The sequence below is a fragment of the Camelus bactrianus genome, chromosome 6 (assembly GCF_048773025.1).
Source record: "Camelus bactrianus isolate YW-2024 breed Bactrian camel chromosome 6, ASM4877302v1, whole genome shotgun sequence".
NCBI lineage: Eukaryota > Metazoa > Chordata > Mammalia > Artiodactyla > Camelidae > Camelus > Camelus bactrianus.
In genome coordinates this window covers 54,607,500-54,627,650 of record NC_133544.1, presented here as the reverse complement: position 1 = coordinate 54,627,650, position 20,151 = coordinate 54,607,500, and the positions used below count along the sequence as shown (strand labels likewise).

Sequence of the window (20,151 nt, the reverse complement as noted above, 5' to 3'; positions counted from 1 at the left end):
CTTTATCCCCTAAACTTACTTGTAAGACAGACAAGGGTCTTATCATTTCTACAAACAACTTTTTGAGAATTAAAACAACATAAATTTTTTTCTGGAGCATTCTCCCTCTTGCCTATCTGACTAGACACACTGAAACCAGCACTGACTTTCTTACATCCACGCAACCTCACATGGATGCCCGTCCCGCCTCCTGCTTCGATAACTGCTGCCAAGAAAAAGAAAACCCTGTCAAAGGAGTGAGATCATACACAAGAGAAGAAACATTAGCCACTTTATTGATCGCTGAGCATTGAGGGCAATTAAATTTTTTCTCTGATTAACAGCTAGGAAGACCAAAAATAGCAAAATCATTTCATCTTGCATGCCAACTCTAATTGCTGTGTGGTGGCTGCCTGAATCATCGGGCTGGAAAAGGGTTGAAGGTTTGGTGAGACAACTCAGGGGCTCTCGTAAGGACCATTGTGAACATGGAGGGCACCACTGGCACAGAAGAATTTGCCTTCCAAGAGGTAAGTCCTACTTGTAGTCTACCCTGAGGCAAATCCACCTGGGAGTACACAGCCTGTCCCACCTAAGAGCCTGTAAGTCAACCAGAAGCACGTGAGGGTCACAGAGAGCCTCCTCCTCTCTCACCAAAACAGGGAGTGTTAGGGTGCTCCTGGCCCAGAAGGACCCTCTGGTTCCAAATCAAACAAAGGTTACAGTTGCATGTGCAGGCAACCACATTAGCCAAGTTCTGAGTGGGAGGGGAGACAGCTTCTTACACTCTGTTTCCTGCACCTGCTGCCTCAACAGGACCCTTTATCATCCTGCTACATTCCTCTTCTGCCTGGATAATGATCTGCTTCTCACCTGTGTGCTGCTCCTGGGCCACAACAGAGATCCCCATTTTGTCTGAGAGATGAGATAACCAGTATTCTGTCAGCGTTCTCCATAGAAACAGAACCCAGGGGGAAGGGGGGCTGTGCGTGTGTGTAGGGAATGGCGGAGGGGGAGGAAAGAGCCGGAGGTGGGTAGGGGGCGGGGATTGAAGGAACTGGTTCATACAAATGTGGGGGCTGGCAAATCCAAAATCTAGGGACTAGAATGGCAATTCCAGCAAGAAGTTGAAGTCTTGAGTCTAGAGGCAGAATCCCTCTTCATCAAGGGAACTGAGTCTTTTAAGACTTTCCATTAACTGGGTGAAGCCCACCACATGCTGAATGGTAATCTGCTTCACTCAAAATCTACTGATTTAGGGGGGTGAGTATAGCTCACTGGTAAAGCACATGCGTGTTTAGCATGCACAAGGTGTGGATTCAGCCCTCAATACTGCCATTAAAATAAATAAATAAATAATTTTTTAATCTACTGATTTAAATGTTAATCATACCTTTCAAAAAAATGCCTTCACAGCAGCATCGAGGCTGGTTAGGCACCAGAGTCTAACCCAGTTGACACACAGAATTCACCATCACAACCTGGGGTGGGAGGGGAGGATGCTGACCACAGACCCTCTAGGTGAGAGAAGGAAGTGCACCCCCACATGTGTACCCCTCCCCAGAGGAAACCCTGAAAACCCCCAAAAATGGTTTTAGAGGAAGGAGAGGGAGGGGCAAACAGTGGGAGGTCAAGAACAGTAATCTTCCAGAAGGGCCAAGCCCCACAGTCAATATTCTGGGCACAACACCCACCTTCTTAAGCCACTGGTTGAATTTCTCATCTGCGTTAGATTTAAGCTATTCGATTTAGGATCCTATAAGCTGCTCACAAAAGACAAAATAAAAACTCCAAGGAAATCTGAAGCTTTATCACTTCATACATCCTTTTGATTCATATAATATTATTGTCAATAGTAATATTAGTATTGCAATTCTGCCACTGCTTTATGTAAACGTAGAACAAACAAAATAAACAAACCATATTGATGTTATTAGGAGCCAAGATTTTCAACATAAGAAAAAGAGATGCACATATAAAATAAAACAGAGTTATGACTGAATCGTTTTGCTGTACACCTGAAACTAACATTGTAAATTGACTACACTTCAATAAAAAATGAGAATGAATAAGTAAATAAATAAATAAGAGTTTAGGGGAAAAAAACCTGCAATGTTAAACTGAAATTGGAATTGTCCATTCAAACACATGACTGTTTTCTTTACTGAATGTCCTAGCTTTGTCCAGGAAAAGGAACTAAAAGCAGTTACATCCCAGTAATCGCTACTGGCACCACTAGCACACAGACCTGGGGTTTTTAATACTGTTCCTTATTCAAAAGAACCAGGGCTCCTCAGAGAAATGGCAGAAATTCCAGGGCTCGGGCAGAGAACACACAAGATGAGCCCAGGACAGCAGCCAGAAAGTAAAAGTACACAAAAACCAATGGAGTTATATCCAAAGAAGAAACTGTTTGGCAGGATTGAATAAAACAGAGCATACCCTATGAACAAGCAATTGCACTGTTAGGTATATGTTCCCTCTCCAAAAACCACCACCAAAATAAACCACAATGTGTTCACCCAAAGACAAGTATGTGAATGTTCATAGCAGCACTATTATAATAGTCAGAACCTGGAATCAACCTAAATGTCCACTTACATTAGATGCATCAATTAAATAAACAGGAGCAAATGTACTTCTGCGACGGAGAGGTCTGGTGTGACCGCCTTAATCCAGTGTTTGAATTTAGCATCACAAATAATGGAGCAGTGTACCTCCTCGTAGAATGCAAATCAAACAAAATAACCCATGGCACTGGGTCTTTCTGGCTGCATTAAAATCACCTGAGATTTTAGAACTCCCCGTGCCTAGGTCATGCTGCCCAGACCAAATGTGTCAGAACCTCCAGGGTGGGCCCCAAGCATCAGTCATTTTTAAAGCTCCCAAGTGACTGCAACATGCAGTCAGAGGATCCTAGACAAAAATGTATAGCCTAAGTCTGATTTCTAATTTATAGGATCTGCAGGATAGAGCGGTGCTTAGCACTGACTGTATCGGAATCACCGAGAGAATTCTGAAACGAGGGTCCCCTGGGCTTCAGCTCCAATGATTCTGGTTTAACTGGTTTAGGGTGTAACTCAGGCATCGGTCTTCTCTTTTCTAGGTTTTAAATTTAAGCGGAGAGTATAGCTCAGTGGTAGAACATATGCTTAGCATGCATGAGGTCTTGGGTTCAATCCCCAGTACCTCCCATTAAATAAATAAATAAATAAATAAACAAACGTAATTTACCCCTCCCCCCAAAAATAAATAAATTTGATTTAAATAACCTGCAAGGAGAAGAGGGGGCCAATTAACCCCCTTCCTTGTAATGCCAATTATTCAAGACAGGTGGTCCTGATGTGCATCCTGGTTCAAGGATTACTAGGACAGAGGAGCCAGGGAACATGAGGGAGCAGACAAATCTAGAATGTAGGACATTCCCTACCACCACTAGCCTGGATTCTTCAGGTCAATGTCATCAGAGGAAAAAAAAAAAAAACAGGGAGGAACTATTCTAAGTTAAAATAAGTAAAAACAACCAAAAAAAAAAAAAAAAAGAAGGCAGTTGTACATTAGTTTGGAAAAAAGCGATAAAGATTTTGGGGGGGAACAATTGGGGAAAGTTAAACATTAAGTTGATTTTAGATGGTTTTCTTAGTAGGAGTAATGCCACTGTGGTTCTGTAGACAAATATCTGTTTTGTTTTGTTTGATGAAGGTAATGGGGATAGAACCCAGGATTTTATGCATGTTAAGTATGCACTCTACCACTGAGCTATTACCCACTCCCAAATATCTGTATTCTTAAGTGATATATGCTGAATATTGAGAAGTGATGTGTCATAACGTGTATATAACTTGGGAGGTCATTGTACTAATGTTTGGCTGCACCTCGCAGGCCTGCAAGCCTTGTAATTGCCCAGCCATGAGACTGAAGACTGAGCCTGCCGACAGAGGCAGAGACATCAGTGGTTTATTGGACAAGGATCTTACAAATCAGAAGCAGAAGGTCCCGGGACACTCCCACTGCGTGCGGCACATGGCAGGAGGACAGGCAGCAGTCTTCTCCACTCAGGGGCTGAGGAGGCCACCATTTACAAGGGGACTTGACATCAGGTTGGCTCATCAGTTCCTAGGGAAACCAGGAGCTGGGGCAGGGGGCAAGCACATAGGTAGTCCCTGACTGAGCCCCACAATTAAGAGGATTGGATAGTCATGTGAGTGGGGTGTAGGTGAAGCAGGGGCTGGTCAAGGAGGGGACGTACAGAGAACAAGAGAACAGCCACCATGAGTGGCCTGACCACACAACTAGTCATTCAGTTTTCCTGTAGGTTTGAAATAGTTCATAAGAAAAAGTTGAGGAAATAGAAAAAAAATTAAATAGAGATAAAAACCTATTCAGCAGTCCATGTATTTTTTTTAATTCTTATTTTTTAGTGTAGTCAATTTAAAATGTCAGTTTCAGGTGAACAGCAAAACAATTCGGTTATACATATGCATACATACTTTTTTTCAGATTCTTTTCCATTGCAGCTCATTACAAGAAATTGAATTTAGTGCCCTGTGCTATACAGTTGATCCTTGTTGTTTATCTATTTTATATATAGTAATGTGTGTCCGTTAATCCCAAACTCCTAATAATTTCTATCTGTATTACTTCTCTCTTGAGAATTTTCCAGGGAAACCCACTCACAAATCAACCTTTAACAACGGACCTCACAACACACCCAACAACTAAAACTGTATTTCTAAACGTCTGCCCACTATTTTAAATAGGAGTTGTTGGGAAAGATTTCTTATTCAAATGAGCTTGAAAAGTGTTGGGATATGCAAGATTTTTTGCTACGTTTAACGTGCATTGTCCACTGGGATTAGTAAAGCAACATTTCTCAACCCGTTTGTTTCCAGCCCTTTTTGGACACCAGACCTTTTATCCCAGAAAATCTTGTAGAGGACGTGTTCTGCAGGCCTTTGGGAAAGTGCTAGTATGAAACATCTCCTCCCTCATTTTAAAACTCCTCCGGTTTGTTTGTTTGTTTATTTGCTTATTTTTTAATTAAAGTATATTCGATGTACAATGTTGTGTTAGTTTCTGGTGTACAGCATAATGATTCAGTTCTACATATATATATATTCCTTTGCATATTCTTTTTCATTATAGGCCATTACAAGGTATTGACTCCTCCATTTTTAATTAACCAAAGAGCCCCTGGATTTCCATCTGGGCCTTGAAGGCCCTAATGGCACATTTGCAGGAAGGTAAAAATCCATCTCCCAGCCAGTGCAATTTCCTGCTCACTAAAATACAAAATATAATTTTTGTATTCAGTAACCTATTCTTTAAAATAGGTACACACTGTTTTATGTGATATCTATGCAAGCTTTGCTTCCAGTGTACTAAAGATGCCTGCTTTCAACTGTGAGTTCCTAAAAGACCACCCCACGTGTCTAATTCCATTCAGCACCCAGGATGGCACCACACACCACAGAAAGAATATATGCTGGTCCTCAAATAGCAAGAAAGAGGTGGATAAGGACTCTTGTCCCAGGATGCCCCCACACAGCACAGCCCTTCAGGCACTGTTGCTTAGAGTCATCTCCCTGGTCCTCCCCACCCCCAACCCATAAGGTGTGTGTTACAGCCACAGATGCTTCCTCAGGGTCAGAGAGCCTATGAGGCTTGCCTGGTGCCACATGGTGGACAAGCAGCGTGGCTGGGATCCCAGCCCCTAGCACTTGCACTCACAGTGGTCACCACCCACTCCCTTCTTAATCCTCTCCTGCAGCTGCTGCTTTGCCAGACAGTGTCAGGACTTCAGTTCTTCCAAGATAAGCAGACTTAAGTGGCAACCTGCACTTTACACGTGATACAAGAAAGCTGGCAAGTGGCAAGTACCGATTCAGAAGATAAACCAGCAAGAGAGTCACCCATTAACTAAGTCTGGTTGGCCAGCCCCGTGGTGCATCCAACCTTGAAAGATAGCTTATTAATGAAGGGCTAACCACAAGTGTGAAGACAGAGGAGCTCAGGGAGCCACCGCCCAGAACCAGCGTCTGCAACACTCACTGTACTTGGCAGAACATCCTGGAGACTCCCCATCCGCTCCCCTCCCTGTAAAACACAGAAGCCCTGTCGATAAAGGCATATGGGATTCACTCTACTATGGCCAAAGTAAGACTAAAAACTGAGCTTAAACTAAAGAGATGAGAACTCACTCTCAGCAGATCTCTGGCCAGTGTGGAATTTTCAGTGGTCGAGGGGAGAAGGGGCTCATAATACTTCCTCAATTGATCAGGGCAAAGAGAGATCTCATACAATTCTGAGCAATTCTTAAGACTGCACCAGAGCTCCAGGCGCTTGGGCTGAAGTTAGTCAAAGCCCAGTTAGTGGAGGCCCACAATTGCCAGAGTTCACAGTCAGTTCAGGAATTTAAATTCCTGCCCACGATCTGAATCAGCCAGTGATTCAGATACAATAAATCGTGGAGCAGGGAAATGGTGAACTTTGGAGACATTAACTTCAGGCCATGCAAAACTAGGTCCACTTTATATCTTGGCTTTGCTCCTTTCCTATCAAAATGATGAACATTGACAACTGCCGTAAGGAACATTTTTAAGCAACATAAACTCTCGTTCTTCAGTAAGTATTTCCCAACCACCTGCTCTGAACCTGCTCTGTCCTATGTGACTATACCACATCCTGGTGTTTTAGGGAAAGTTTTGTCCAAATATCATGGCAGTCTTCCTTCTCCCACAAGCCCCAGAAGTGACAGGCAGGTTCTTCTTATAAATTAAGTTGCAAGAAGTTCTGAACTCTGAGACATCGATCTGAAAGGCTCTACAACAAAGTCTCTTTTTTTCTACTCAATATTAAGGAACTAGGTATTACTTACATTGGTTTATCAGATTTCTAATGCAAGTGTTCTCTCCTTAAATATTCAACATTTTAAAAGTCCAAGTGGACAATCAAGAGCTCCTAAGTTAGAAGAGGTGAACTAAACAAGATCTGTCCATAGTCAAGCGTGGTGACCACCACCTAGAAATCACTTCTCTTCAGGTGGCCTGCCTCCCTGTCATATTGAACATGACTGACAGTGACTATCTCCAATCACAGCCTTTCCTATTTCCTTTGGGCTCAGGAAGTGGGCTGCTTCTAGTCTCTGCCAGAGGCACTTCAAAGTAACAAACCTGAAAATATTATCATGTCGAAATGCCAGCCATATATAAAATATAAAACTAATCTACAATCATGCCCTGACTAGTCTTTTGTGGGATGGAAATGCCTAAAATGCTGGTTGGGTTCTCCTGGTTAACTATTTAGCAAAGGAAAGGAATTTTGGAACATGGCAAATGGCCAAAGCTCTCTCAATCTTTTCCCCCAGAGTCTTCAGGGGCTCTGCCCACCTGATAAGAACACAAAGGCAGATAAGACACTGCCGGTCCACAAAGAACTCACAATCCCCAGGGGTGGGCAAGAACCCCCTGTTTCTAATTAGGCAGTCTGTAATAATGGCCACAGCAGGGATGTTTCCACAGTGGCATGAGTCCGCAGAAGAGGGAAGTATTCATTCGATCTGTGTGTATTGGGGAAAGCTACTCAAAGCAGTTCCTGGGCTATTGACTATCAGAAATGTTGAGAAAGTGAAGAGAAGGGTGTTCTGGGTAGAAAGAACCATGCCACCAAATGCACCGGCAGGTGTAAGTGCCTGGCATGGTGGGTAACAGCTGCTTGATAAGCAAACTGTAGGTAGGAGAGCTGGAGATTCCGGGTCACTGCAGTCCTTGGGCTGAGGAGAGCACTCCCAGAACTAGGTCTCTGACTCCTAAAACTAAGACATGGCAGCTACTACAACCTAACAGCAGCTGGATTTATACAGTGTTTTAAATTAACTTTACCAACACTGTGTGTAGGATAAAACAGCTAAAGTTAATTGTGCCCAACACTTTTGGGCATCATCTCTTTAAAAACTCCCAAAAACTCCAAAAGAGAGTTACCACTATTATGGCCATTTTACAGATCAGAAAACTGAGGCTCAGAGAAGTTCAGTAACTTAAAGTCACACAACCAAGAAGTGGAGGGGAGGGGGTGTGAATTTCTTCAGGTCAATTCCAAAGTCTGTTTAATCACTTACGTTAAATACATGAGATGAAGTTAAATAATGGTTCTAATGCATTCTGATCACTAGGAACAACAACAACAAAAAGCTTTTCTTTGGGTTTCTCTGTAGTTCAGAGTTGCTACATTCTTGCCAATCTTCTGTATTCCCCACAGCACACAACATAGTACTGGACACTATTGCTTATCACTCATGGTCATTCATAAGAAGCATTATCCTGGAACCACAGGATTAAAAGAAAAATTGAAAAAGAGGGAGGGGACAAGAGACTTGATCAGTGGATTGGTCTGTCTCTCTCTCAATGCAGTTTAGAGTTGCTCATCGCTTCCTAGATCTGAAACAGACCAATAACCTGTACTCAATTCACTATCATAAAACATTCCCACAGGAAGCCTGACATCCTGAGGGACTCAAGTTAACTACTAAAGGGCAAATGAAGATAGCAGGAAATAATGTGGACTCATGAGTCAAACAAGCCTCAGCCTTTACAAGTTACATGACCAAGGGCAAGTTATACACCCATCTAAACGTCAGCTTTCTTGTCTATGAATAGGTAACGTAACCATCACATACAGGAGCTGACAGGATTAAATGCAATAATGTGTATAAAGCTCATTATTAATAGTCTGATATATGCCAAGCAGCCAGTAACAATGCCAGTTGCTATTGTTGCTACTGTTGTTCACAGGGTCTTATTTGCCTTTAGACTCTCAGAATCTAGCATAGTACTTGGCACACAGTTGGACTTCAACATGTGCTCAGAGAAACAAGATGAAAAGAGATAAGCAAACTGAGCCATGCACAGAAAGACATAAGACAGAGAGAGTTATAGCAAGGGAGAGACAGAGAACAAGACAGACACAAGAGAAGAAGGAAGAAAGAGGCGGACAGATACACAAGTTGACAGATGTGCCAGTCAACCCACTGACCAGGTCTCTTGTCTTTCTAAACTTGCCTTCAGTAGTATAGGTCCTGTATAATGTCTTCTTACATGTTTCTCATAAATCAACATAGATGATGAACAAGGAGGTCACGCACTCCATCCCACCAGCAGGCTTCCTGTGCTACAGAGGAGAGCTGAGAAATAGGGGGAGTTGGTACCTACACCCAACGTGAGATCATGGAAGCAGTGACTGGCTGGCTGTTGACTGGAGCAGGAGCAGGCTGTCCTGGTCCTCTCTGAGGCATCCCTCAAGGAGAACATGGCAGTGCTGTGTTCAGTCAAGTCCAAGGTGTGCGGACCCCGTGACCTTGAACTCATTTGCAGAGGACTCTTTAGTTGAATGAGAAGGACACACATCTCCCTCCCTAGCAGAGCTACTGGGCAATACCACGGGAACTTTCCTCCACACATATAAAGGGTAAACTTTTATCCCCACAGCAAAGGGAAAAAACCACCAGCTCTCTAAAGGAGACATTTTACCCAGTCAGGAGGACACCAGGGTCCTCTCTTTGCTGGGTGGAACTTCAGTACATTAATGGCTGTAAATTGTGAGCTTTTTAACACCTGTCACCAATACAATTTAATAAAACGGTGAGAATGGATGAGGTCACATTTGGAACAAGGCAGTCTTTAGGGAACAGGTGTTGGGCAAGTCACTACAGAGACAATGTATTTGGTTCAGAAAATGCCAGAGAAAGACTGAGTCATGGGGAAAGAGTTGAAGACCATCAGAGTTCTAGGCTGGAAACTTCTAAACTACCATCCACCCTGCTCCCTGCTCCCAGCATTTCTCAGACTGCATGGGGAGAGAGAAGTCTCCAACAGGGTATGTGAAACTGACTCCAGCTACCTGGGTGTGCCCTCTTACCTCCAGCCAGCACACGGGGACAGTGCCCTTCTCACTCCCTGGGGGTAGATACTGCACCACTTCCCCCCTCACGGCCCCCTGCTCCCTCCCTCCTGGGGCTTCTATGTGGCACCACGCAGGCAGCTGAGGCAGAGGACTTGGGCCATAGGTGTTGCTGCCACCACGTCACTCAGCACTAAACTCTCCTGAGCTCTGCATCTCCAGATGTTACAGAAACCCGGGAACTCTCCCCGCCCTCTGTATAAAACCCACTTCATCTTGTCAGCAAACAGTAGCTGTGAGGAGCTGGGGACTGAGCTGGAATGCGAATCCTAAACTACTGCGGACCCTGACAAGGTCGGTCTTCAGTGAGGGCCTCTTGTCTTCCTATCTTTTCATTTCAATATAATTTTTCTCCAGCTTGTGGGTCACCCAACCAGGGGGTACGGAGCCCAATTATATCACGAGCACGCCCCTCCTACCGTCCCCCTGTGGTTCCCTCTTTACGTTTCCAGTTAAAGAAGATCTTTTTTGCCAGGTTCCAGCCCCTTCCCATCGATGGTTGTTCAGCAGTCAGTTGTGGTTTTGTTGTCAACGTGAGAGGAGGGGAGCTCGTGGTCCTGCTACTCCGCCACCTTGACCGGAAGTCTATACCTTTTCATTTCATTCCAGAACCATTCCAGTCATTCAGCCTGCCACCTTACTACAGATCCCCAGCAGAAGGAATCCCCGAAGCCAACAAACAGATCATGTACTTTCATCTCTAAAGAAGTAATTTTAGAGACAGATGGTGGTAACAGCTGCACAAGAAAGTGAATGTCCTGTGAGTGAAAAATGCTGCAGACCAGGTCAGCAAACAAAGGATGTTGCCGCCACCTTTAATTAGCAGTAAACTTCTGATGTTCTAACTACCCGGTCTTCGTTGCAAAAACTCCTGTATATCCTGGCTCCTCTCTTACTTTACTCCTACTTTACTTTACTCCTCCTATCTTGCCCCTCACCCATTCCCTCTTCGGAGCAGTCCCTTAGAGACATCTGAGAGGCTGTCTCCTGGGCTTGAAGTTTTCAGAAAATCCACCAAATAAAACATAATTCTCCACTTTTAAGTTGTGCATTTTTTTCAGTCAACACCACTAACGCCACTGAACTGTCTACTTAAAAATGGTTAAAATAGTAAGTTTTATGTTATGTATATTTACCATAATTTTTAAAAGTTAAAAAATTTAAAAAGAATAAATTGAATGCAACTTTTTAAAAAAGGGAAGTACAGCTAAGTCCCAGGTAGCTTAATGATCGCTGATTTAGTATTTTTTATTGATGTATAATTGATGTACAATATTATACATTACAGGTGTACAATATAGCAATCCACAATTTTTAAAGGTTATACTCCATTTATAGTTGTCGCAAAATATGGCTGTATTCCCCATGTTGTACAACACATCCTCGTAGCTTATTTTATACCTAATAGTTTGTGCTTTGATCCCCTGCCCCTTTCTTGCCCCTTCCCCTCCCCTCCCCTCTGGTGATCACTAGACTGTTCTCTGTATCTGTGAGTCTGCTTCTTTTTTGTTATATTCTCTAGTTTGTTGTATTTTTTTAATTCCACATATAAGTGATATATAGTATTTGTCTTTCTCTGTCTGACTTAAAGTATTATTAAATTACTTTTAAAGAGAATCTCAGTAGTACAGAAAGGTTACTAGCTTCGAGGGTTTATAAAAATCAAAAGTAGGAAAATACAGGCCCTTATAATCAAAAATGCCCTTAAATTAAAAATCAATCCACTCTGTCTGGTATCTGAGTACTCTCTGTGTCACTAAGCTTTTCTTTGAGAAACCGGTTCTTCCACAATTGCAGCCTGGAAAACATTCAGATCACAGGAGCGGCTCAGAAGGGTTTCCAGCTCTCCCTTTAACACTAACATGTTCAGCAGACTGTTCTAATGGTACCTCTCTGAATGGGGTACAGACACAGTCCCCCATTAACATATATGGCAAATATTATTTGCACTGGCAGATGGTGAAGTTGAGGCACAGGCAATCTGAAAACCTGAACTGAGCTCATTGCATGAGAAGATTGGTTCAGAGTCCAGAACCTGAGCCCCTGGCCCAGAGGCCACCCTTTCCCTGCCTTTTTTGGCTCAAGATCATTTAAGAAACAAAGGTCGCTCACTGTAAATTAATTAACTTCAATAAATATCCACCCGCATAATTACCTACTCTCTTGAATCATGTTTATTAACTCACTCTTTCCCAGGAAATTCCAACACAAGAAGCTCCAACACAAGAAGCTCCAAACTCGGGGAAAGCCCTGAATGCAGCTTACCTTGAGGAAAGGGAGACGGTGTGATTAATTGTTCACATCTGTCAGTTTCACCTACAAGGAGTAATGAGTACTCCCGTGGAAGGTTCTGGGGGCAGGGCAGGGAGACAGCTCCATCACAGCTCGGGTTCTAACCCACCATGTGTGTCAGGTACAAGTGACAAGTCATATCAGCAGAAGCAGTCATGGAGGGAGAAAACTCAGTGACGAGCCTAAGAAAGAAGAGGCTATGACCATCTCTTGGGCAGCTCTCCATAGAAAGAATTTTCATCCTGATGCCAGTCCAAGGCGGACGAAGAAAAGAGAGAGCAATGGAATGCTCACGGTTCCCCACAAAGGTGTCTGCATCTGCCCTGGATTTCACATCTTCCCACAATCTAAGCAGAAAAAAATATAAAGCATCCTCTTCCCAAGAAGGGTAATCATTTTCTCCGAGCTCTGGTTTCCATCCTGACCTGTCCTTGGAGGCATGCTGGAGCCATCCACCATTTCTCCTATTTCTTTCACCTCTCCTTTTCTATTGACACATTTCTTTCACCACAGTGGTTCTAAGTGTTTGTGGGTCACAAATCTCTTTCTTTGAGAAGCAGGTAAGTTCTGCATGCCATTCCTAAGGTCATGGAGCCCAGGTGAGGAATCCCTGATTTAGCAAGTCTCTTCCGCCGTAGACCTCAGCTGCTAGTGGACACCTCTCCTGCCTTTCAAAGCAAGCTTCTAGAATACAGACCTCGGTGCTCCTGATATCCTATTTCCTCCTCAACTCAGTGCCCTCACTCCACTGAAACTAACCCTGCTGAAGTTACCCCTGATGTTCTTTGGGGGGAGAGGCAGAATCAGAGTTTTTCGGGGGGTTTTTTGTTTGTTTGTTTCAGGGTACAGTGAAAGCAACTTTATTTAGTGAGATACACACTCCATAGATAGAGTGTGGGCCATCTCGGAAGCCCAGAGAGGTAGCTCCAGGAGATGGAGTTGTCTAGGAAAATGAGACAGGCTTAGGAGATACACATTCCATAGGCAGAAAGAGGGCCATCTCAAAAGGCGAGAGGCCTATTTATTTTTTTGATGGAGGTACTGGGGATTGAACCCAGGACCTCGTGCATGCTAAGCACACACTCTACCCCTGAGCTACACCCTCCTTCTCCCCATGACATTCTAAATGCCAAACCCAGCTGGTACACTTTTCTCTCCCATTTGATCTCCTGCTGTATCTCATGGTGACCCACCCCCATATCCTAAAACTCTTTCTCAACTATGTTGACACCACAGCAATAAAGCCCTCTTAGAGCCTGATTAAGGATTTCTCCTTCTCTAGGAAATGTTCAAACTGCCCAGCTGGGCCCCAGCTACCATGTTTTGGATACTTACATGCCTCCACCTCCCCATGGTGGTTGACCAGCCCAGGGATGGGTCTCACCAAGCAATATCAATCAGTGACTTCCCTGAGAATTTTTGAATAGAGAGGAAAAACAAACAAATAAAATGTTTTGGATTTCCCATAATGTTCCATAACAAATTTCAGTTACATGCCCATACCTACACACCTGACTGCCCCGACATCCCTAGAATACATTCCCATTTTTCCTCCAGCAACTTTGCACTTGGCCTCTGTTACCTGCCACCAAAAGTCCTAACTGATATAAACATTCTCTAATCTCTGGTTCACCTCCCCTCTCTCTGGTTGCTCCTTCCTAATGTTCTCAGCAAGCAAACCTTTCTCTGTCCATCCCTCAGACATACAATTATAAGGGACAGTGGTTGGTGACACAGAAACATAACTACATCATGAATCAGATTGGTCCAAGGCCTTGGATTTTGTGGAACCCGTCAGGCTTCATTCGGAACAAGCTATTTGCAACACAGAATTAACAGCGGCAAAATTGACTTAGGTTAGGCTTCATTTTAAAGATGAGAGACTAAGAATATGTGTGACTTTGTAGAAAAGAACAGGCCACCAAAAAATATACATATCTAATTTGGATCCAAATATATTTATTTGTCAGATCCAATAATGTGGGTGGTTTCTGATAAAACAGTCAAAAATCTAACTACAAAAAGGGTCTGTTCCTGACATGAGAACCTCTCTGATGTGATGCAGTAGGAGATACAAACGTCACTGACTGATGAACTACTGGAGATGACCGACCTAAATCTAACCATGGTCCAGAACGTGGAGTGTCCTGTAGAACAGGTGGCCTGGGTTCTCAAAGCACTCATTGCCATGGAGACCAGAGGGAGGTGGGGAGCCTCCCTGGTTGAGACCAAAGAAAGATAACAGCCAAGTGCAAGGCATGAAACTTGAGTGGAGCCTGGACTCTAAGAAACATCTTCAAAGGACGGTTCTGGGACTGTGAGGATGGACAAGCTTTTGAATGTTACTGAAATAGTAAGTTGAAGTGTAAAAACGGCATCATGGTTGTCTAGGATTGTCCTGTTCTGGAGGGACGCAGGTCGACATACTTGGAGGGGAAAAGTCATGATGTCTGTAGCCCGGGGCACTTTCCTTCCCCTCTCGTCTTCTCAGTCTTCTTACTCACCTCCACGCACGCTCACCTGCTCTGCTCCTGCTTCCTTGCCACACCATCGACAGCACAGCTCCCAGTTCAACGTCTCCTGCTTCGAAGGCTCTTCTTAGCTCCACGACTGTGCAGCTCCCTTTCTACTCAGCACGCCCACCCAAATGTTCCTGCAGCCCCTCGCACTCTCTGTATTCAAAGCCAAACACATTTTTCCTCTTTTCAATCCCCACCCCCCACCAAAAAAAGACCCTGCTCCTTTTTGTCTTCTCTATCTCGATAAATGTTAAGTTGACCACAAGCCAGAAACGTCCTTCTTCTTTGCCCCATTATTTAATCATTACCAAATCCTGTGTACCTCATAAATCTCTCCTCTCCCGTCTCCCCCCAGCTGCCCTATTCTTGCCCTGTTTGAATCCCAGACTAAATATTATGGAAGCATCCTCACTGGCCTTTCTTGCCTCCAGTCCTGCTGCCCTTTCATCTGTCTACCACCCTTCCACTAGAGTTTTTCCAACGTAATAATCTGATCATATCAGAATGCTGCTCAAATTCTTCGGTGGCTTCCCAGTGCCTCCAAGATGAAACCTAATAAATTCCTTTTGCCTGCTCTTCAAGGCATTTCACAATCTCTGCCCTGCCTCCCTTCCAAGTCTCGTCTCCGTCTACACCTCACCACACAGCCAGGTCTTCAAACAGGTCTTCTGTGATCACCCTGAGCAGGCCTCGTCCCACACAGCTGCTGGGCCTCTGCATGTGCCATCCTCCCAGCTGAGATGCCATCCCCTGCCCCCTCTGCACCAAGCCCTCTCCACTGCATGCCATACACTCCCACTAGAGAAGATAGGTCTGCTGGGAAGCATTCTCCACATTCTCCAGGTCGACTCATGAGCTCCATTTCTCCCATCCTGCTGACCCACAATCTCTTTAAAGCAATTTTGCTTATTGCATCAGGTTATTTGTTTAGGTAATTGGTCTCCCACAGACCGTAAGATTCTAAGTAACATGGGACCTTATTTTTTAGTTTGTTTTTTAAGTAGCTAGTCCATTCCCAGTTGACAGTAGGCACTCAACAATTATTTATTACAAAACCAACAATTAGGGGGAGGGAGGGATGAATAGGTGGAACACAGCAGATTTTTAGAGCAGTGAAACTCCTTTGTATGATATTATAAGGTGGATATATGTCCATATACATTTATCCAAATCCATACAGTGTACAACACAAGAGTGAACCCAGTAGAAAGCTATGGTCTCTGAGTGATTACAGTGTGTCAATGTAGGTTCATGAACGGTACCAGATGTACCACTGGTGGGTGGAGATGTTGATAATGGAGGCGGCGTGCATGTTATAGGGGCAGAGAGTACATGGGGAAGCTCTATACCTTCTGCTCAATTTTGCCGTGACCCTTTAAAACTGCTCAAAAAATTATATAAATATATAGAGAGAGAGGGAGAGGGAGAGAGAGAGAGAGGGAATCATCTTTGAGGAATAAAGTACAAAAACAGAGAAAGACAGGTGAAGAAACCTGTAAATCCCAGGATGGACCAGCACATAGCAGCTACTCATTGCCAAAAGGAAGAACAAAATGGGTGTCCAGAGATGACCATTGAGAAGAATTTGTTTTTTTAAAAAAACTATTTTAGATGAGTTACCATGAAAGTACTATTAACAAGCAGAAAAATTTAAAGGGGAAAATTAGAAATTCAGCCTCCTGCATTCAGTTGTAAGGGACAAGAAAGGAGTCACGAGGTGGAGATGAGGGAGAAGCCAGGAATGAAGTGAAAAATTTGAAAGTCCCTTCCACAGACATAGCAGGATAATTATTTAAACCGCAAAGGCAGTAATTTAGGTCTAAAATGTCACCACCATTAATTCTAAGTTTTACTGTAGTCTGTTAGGGAAGAGGTCTCTGGGGATTATGAATAACTGCTTCTGGAAATGGAAACTCTGCAAAAACAATTGACATTTCTATAATCCTGAAGGAACAGGACTTAGAGGAAAAATGAATATTCAGGTGGCTATCTGAACATCAGTGTCTGAAGAACTAATATTCATCCTTGCTTTATGTCACCCTCATTAATCAGCTCCTATTAAAGATAATGCCATACAAGTAATTATATGACACAGAATTATGTTAAATATTTAAGACTTTCAAATTGCACCATATCTTAGGTGTGGTGATATATTGCCCTGATCTGAGTACATGTGTCAATTTTTCACAGATTTCATTTATATTTATGGCTCAAGGCCCCTTAGCAAATTAATAACCAAAAGAGAATGGACTCCTCTATTTGTAAGTCCACAGTCAGTCACTTAGCACACTCCTCCATCTTGCTTCATCTCTAAGAGTCCTGTTCAGCTTTCTAAAAATTTCTAAATGCCCTGGTTCTCATGTTAGATTTCTTAAATCTAATCACATGTGATTTCAAAATTACATCACACTTGTAAACTGAGTCATCAAAGCAGACAATAGAGGAAATAAACAAAACAGTACAGTATAAGGGAAGCCAGATTAAACTCAGTCCAAGCTCTTACAATAAAATCTAGCTCATCCTGCTTATTCTGCATTTCTAACATATAATAAAACTCATCTTTTAAAAAAAAACTCATCTTTATAAAGTTTCCAAGTGCTAACATGGGGTTGCATTCATTATCCCTTACAACTACTTTATGAAAAAAAAGTCAGCCCTGTCCTAATTATATAATCAGGGAACTAGAGAACACAAGAACTTTAGCCAAATTTCCATAAACAGAGAGCTGAATGAGGATTAAAGCTCTGTGTTCACATGCTTATAGTCCATTTTATCCTGCATATTTTTATGAAAATTCTGTTATCAGGTACCTCGCCTCCCAGGGCTACTTACATCAATCATTAACCACCATTAAATCAATAAACTCCTGCTACTTCCACCCTAAGCCCAGCCTGCTCTGGGGAGAAGCAGCGTTGTCAGAATTCAGCACCTGACACCAATCTGAAGACAGCTGCCTCTCTCTGCAAAGGACTCCCTCCTCAGGAACTCACCCAGTAAATTTCCTTCACCCTGTCTTTTAAGTCTGACAAGCCCAAACATGCTCGTCTAATTTGGTGCAAATCTATCCAGCTATTTTCATTTGATGTAATAAAGAACAGGGTGGGGAGGATGTAGCTCAGTGGTAGACTGCATGCAAAGCATGCATGAGGTCCTGGGTTCAATCCCCAGTACCTCCATTAAAATTAATAATAAATAAATAAACAAACAAACAAACCTAATTGCTCCCCCTCCACCAAAAAAAAAAAAAAAAAAGCAGAATGTTGTATCCAATGAGCATATCCCAATAAAACCTTATTTATGGACAAAAGAAAGAAATGTTGTATCCAAATGGGTAACACCATCCTGCACTCCGGGGTAAACTGTGAGACAATCAGTAATGCATGTCCTGATGCAGTAAACACTGCCTTGGTATGCGGTGCAGGTCAGAGGCTAGATTATTATTTCTCCACTGATGGCCTTAGAACAAGGTGCTTGTTAACATACAGAGTCCTAGGTCCCAACCCAGATCTATCAAATCAGACTTAGGAGTGACAGTATCTTTGAACCAACACCACTGTGATTCTTCTGCAACGTGAAGGAAGCAAGCCCCAGGCTGGACTGGGGCTTCTCACACTAGGCTGCATGCTTCTTTAGGACAAGAAGCAGCTCTTATTCATCCTCGTAGCCCCAGTATCCAGCTGAGGTGTTTAATAATGCTCAGTGATTGAATGCATATGAATTGACTGCGTTAATCGGATGTGCAGTCTTAGTGTCTACAATCTTTCGTGTTAGAGCTAGTTCACACATAGTTACTTAGAAGCAGTGTAAATATTTATTAAGCCCTGGAAATTGATTTTTTAGCTCTGTCCTACTCCTGGAATGTAGAGTGCAGAGTTGAATAAGCCAAAGGCACAACCTCTGCAAAACTCACTGCATAGACCTTCTCCATCCCAGCCCAAGGCTCAGAGATCCTGTGGTCACTCCAAAAATAAAAGTCCTTTGGTCTTTTTAGGCAAAAAAATTCAAGTCTTCTCAAAAAACCAATCTCCAAACTCTCATTCAATTGGCACCTACCTCTCCTGGGAAACCTCCTGAGAAAGGGGTGCGCGGGGCACCTTCTCTATGCTCCTTCTATGCCTCCCCCACCCCACGCCCTCTGCTGCCTCTGAACCCCCCTTGGGTGGAGGGAGTGCTGGGAGGGAAAAGAGGAAGGGACACTAAAAGTCTTCCTACACCAGTGGAATTGTCATCTGAAAGCGGGTCTCAGCACAGCAGATACACAGTTACTAACACTTCTTCCTCACCCTCTGCCCACTGAGGACCTTGATGTAGTCATCAGGATGGATGGTGCTTCCTCCAACTGGCCACGAATTCCATCCCCACAGCTCTAGTTTCCCCTACTATCCACCACCAGCCTCTTGATGCTGGGTTCCCCTTGTCCCTCTGCGAGATTCTCTTCATTAAGATAAAGTCTAGCTGCATGGAAACAACCTACATGTCCATCGACAGATGACTAGATAAAGATGTGGTGTGTACACACACACACACACACACATACCCCGGAATACTACTCAGCCTTAGAAAAGAATGAAATAATGCCATTTGCAGCAATATGGATGGACCTGGAAATTGTCATACTAAGTGAAGTGAGAAAGACAAATACCATATGATAACACTTATATGTGGAATCTTTAAAAAAAAAGAGAGAGACAATAGAACTTATTTACAATACAAACAGACTCACAGACATAGAAAACAAACTTATGGTTACCAGGGGGGAAAGGGGGAGGGGACAAAATAGGAGTCTGGGATTAGCAGATACAAACTACTATATACAGAATTGATAAACAATAAGTCCTCCTGTACAGCACACAGAATTACATTCAATAGCTTGTAATAACCTATAATGAAAATGAATATATATATATATAACTCAACCACCATGCTGTGCACCAGAAATAACACAACATTGTAAATCAACTATACTTGAATTAAAAAATAAAAAGATAAAAGTCCCATGCCTCTGTCATGGGTCCTCACCTGTTTACACCTTAGTTCCTCCACCAGTGGGAGTCCAGCTCCTCCATCATTGCCTTCTTGCTTCATTCTGCCAGCTCTGGCCAGAAAGAAATAGGTACCAGTCCCTTCATCTGAAACTCTGAAGGCCCTCTTATTTGTTTACTACCCCAGGGGAGCTCTCTCTCTGCTGCCAAAGGAAGACACACTGACAACACTCTCGCCAAAGGATTCACACTGTCCACCCCCAAGATGATTCTTCCCCCCTTCACCCTCACCTGGAGCACATGAGGGGCGAATGCTGGCCACACCAGTTCCACGGTTTCCTTGCACAACCCATAGAGGTGGTCCAACACTCCTGAGGAAGTTGGGACATTTGTCACCTGTCGTAGTATCTGAGGAAACACATCTA

The 20,151-nt window shown here is 43.3% G+C and overlaps 1 long non-coding RNA gene across 1 annotated transcript in view; it reads right to left on the bottom strand.

The window, feature by feature from the left end:
• The window catches only part of LOC105075240 (uncharacterized), a 331,910-nt gene that overhangs the window by 247,032 nt on the left and 64,727 nt on the right, over positions 1-20,151 (bottom strand). The window contains exons 9-10 of the long non-coding RNA XR_012507554.1: positions 20,018-20,148; positions 19,764-19,839 (exon numbers count right to left, since the gene is read on the bottom strand). This is a non-coding gene — a long non-coding RNA (uncharacterized LOC105075240). The remainder of the gene's footprint in view (positions 1-19,763; positions 19,840-20,017; positions 20,149-20,151) is intronic.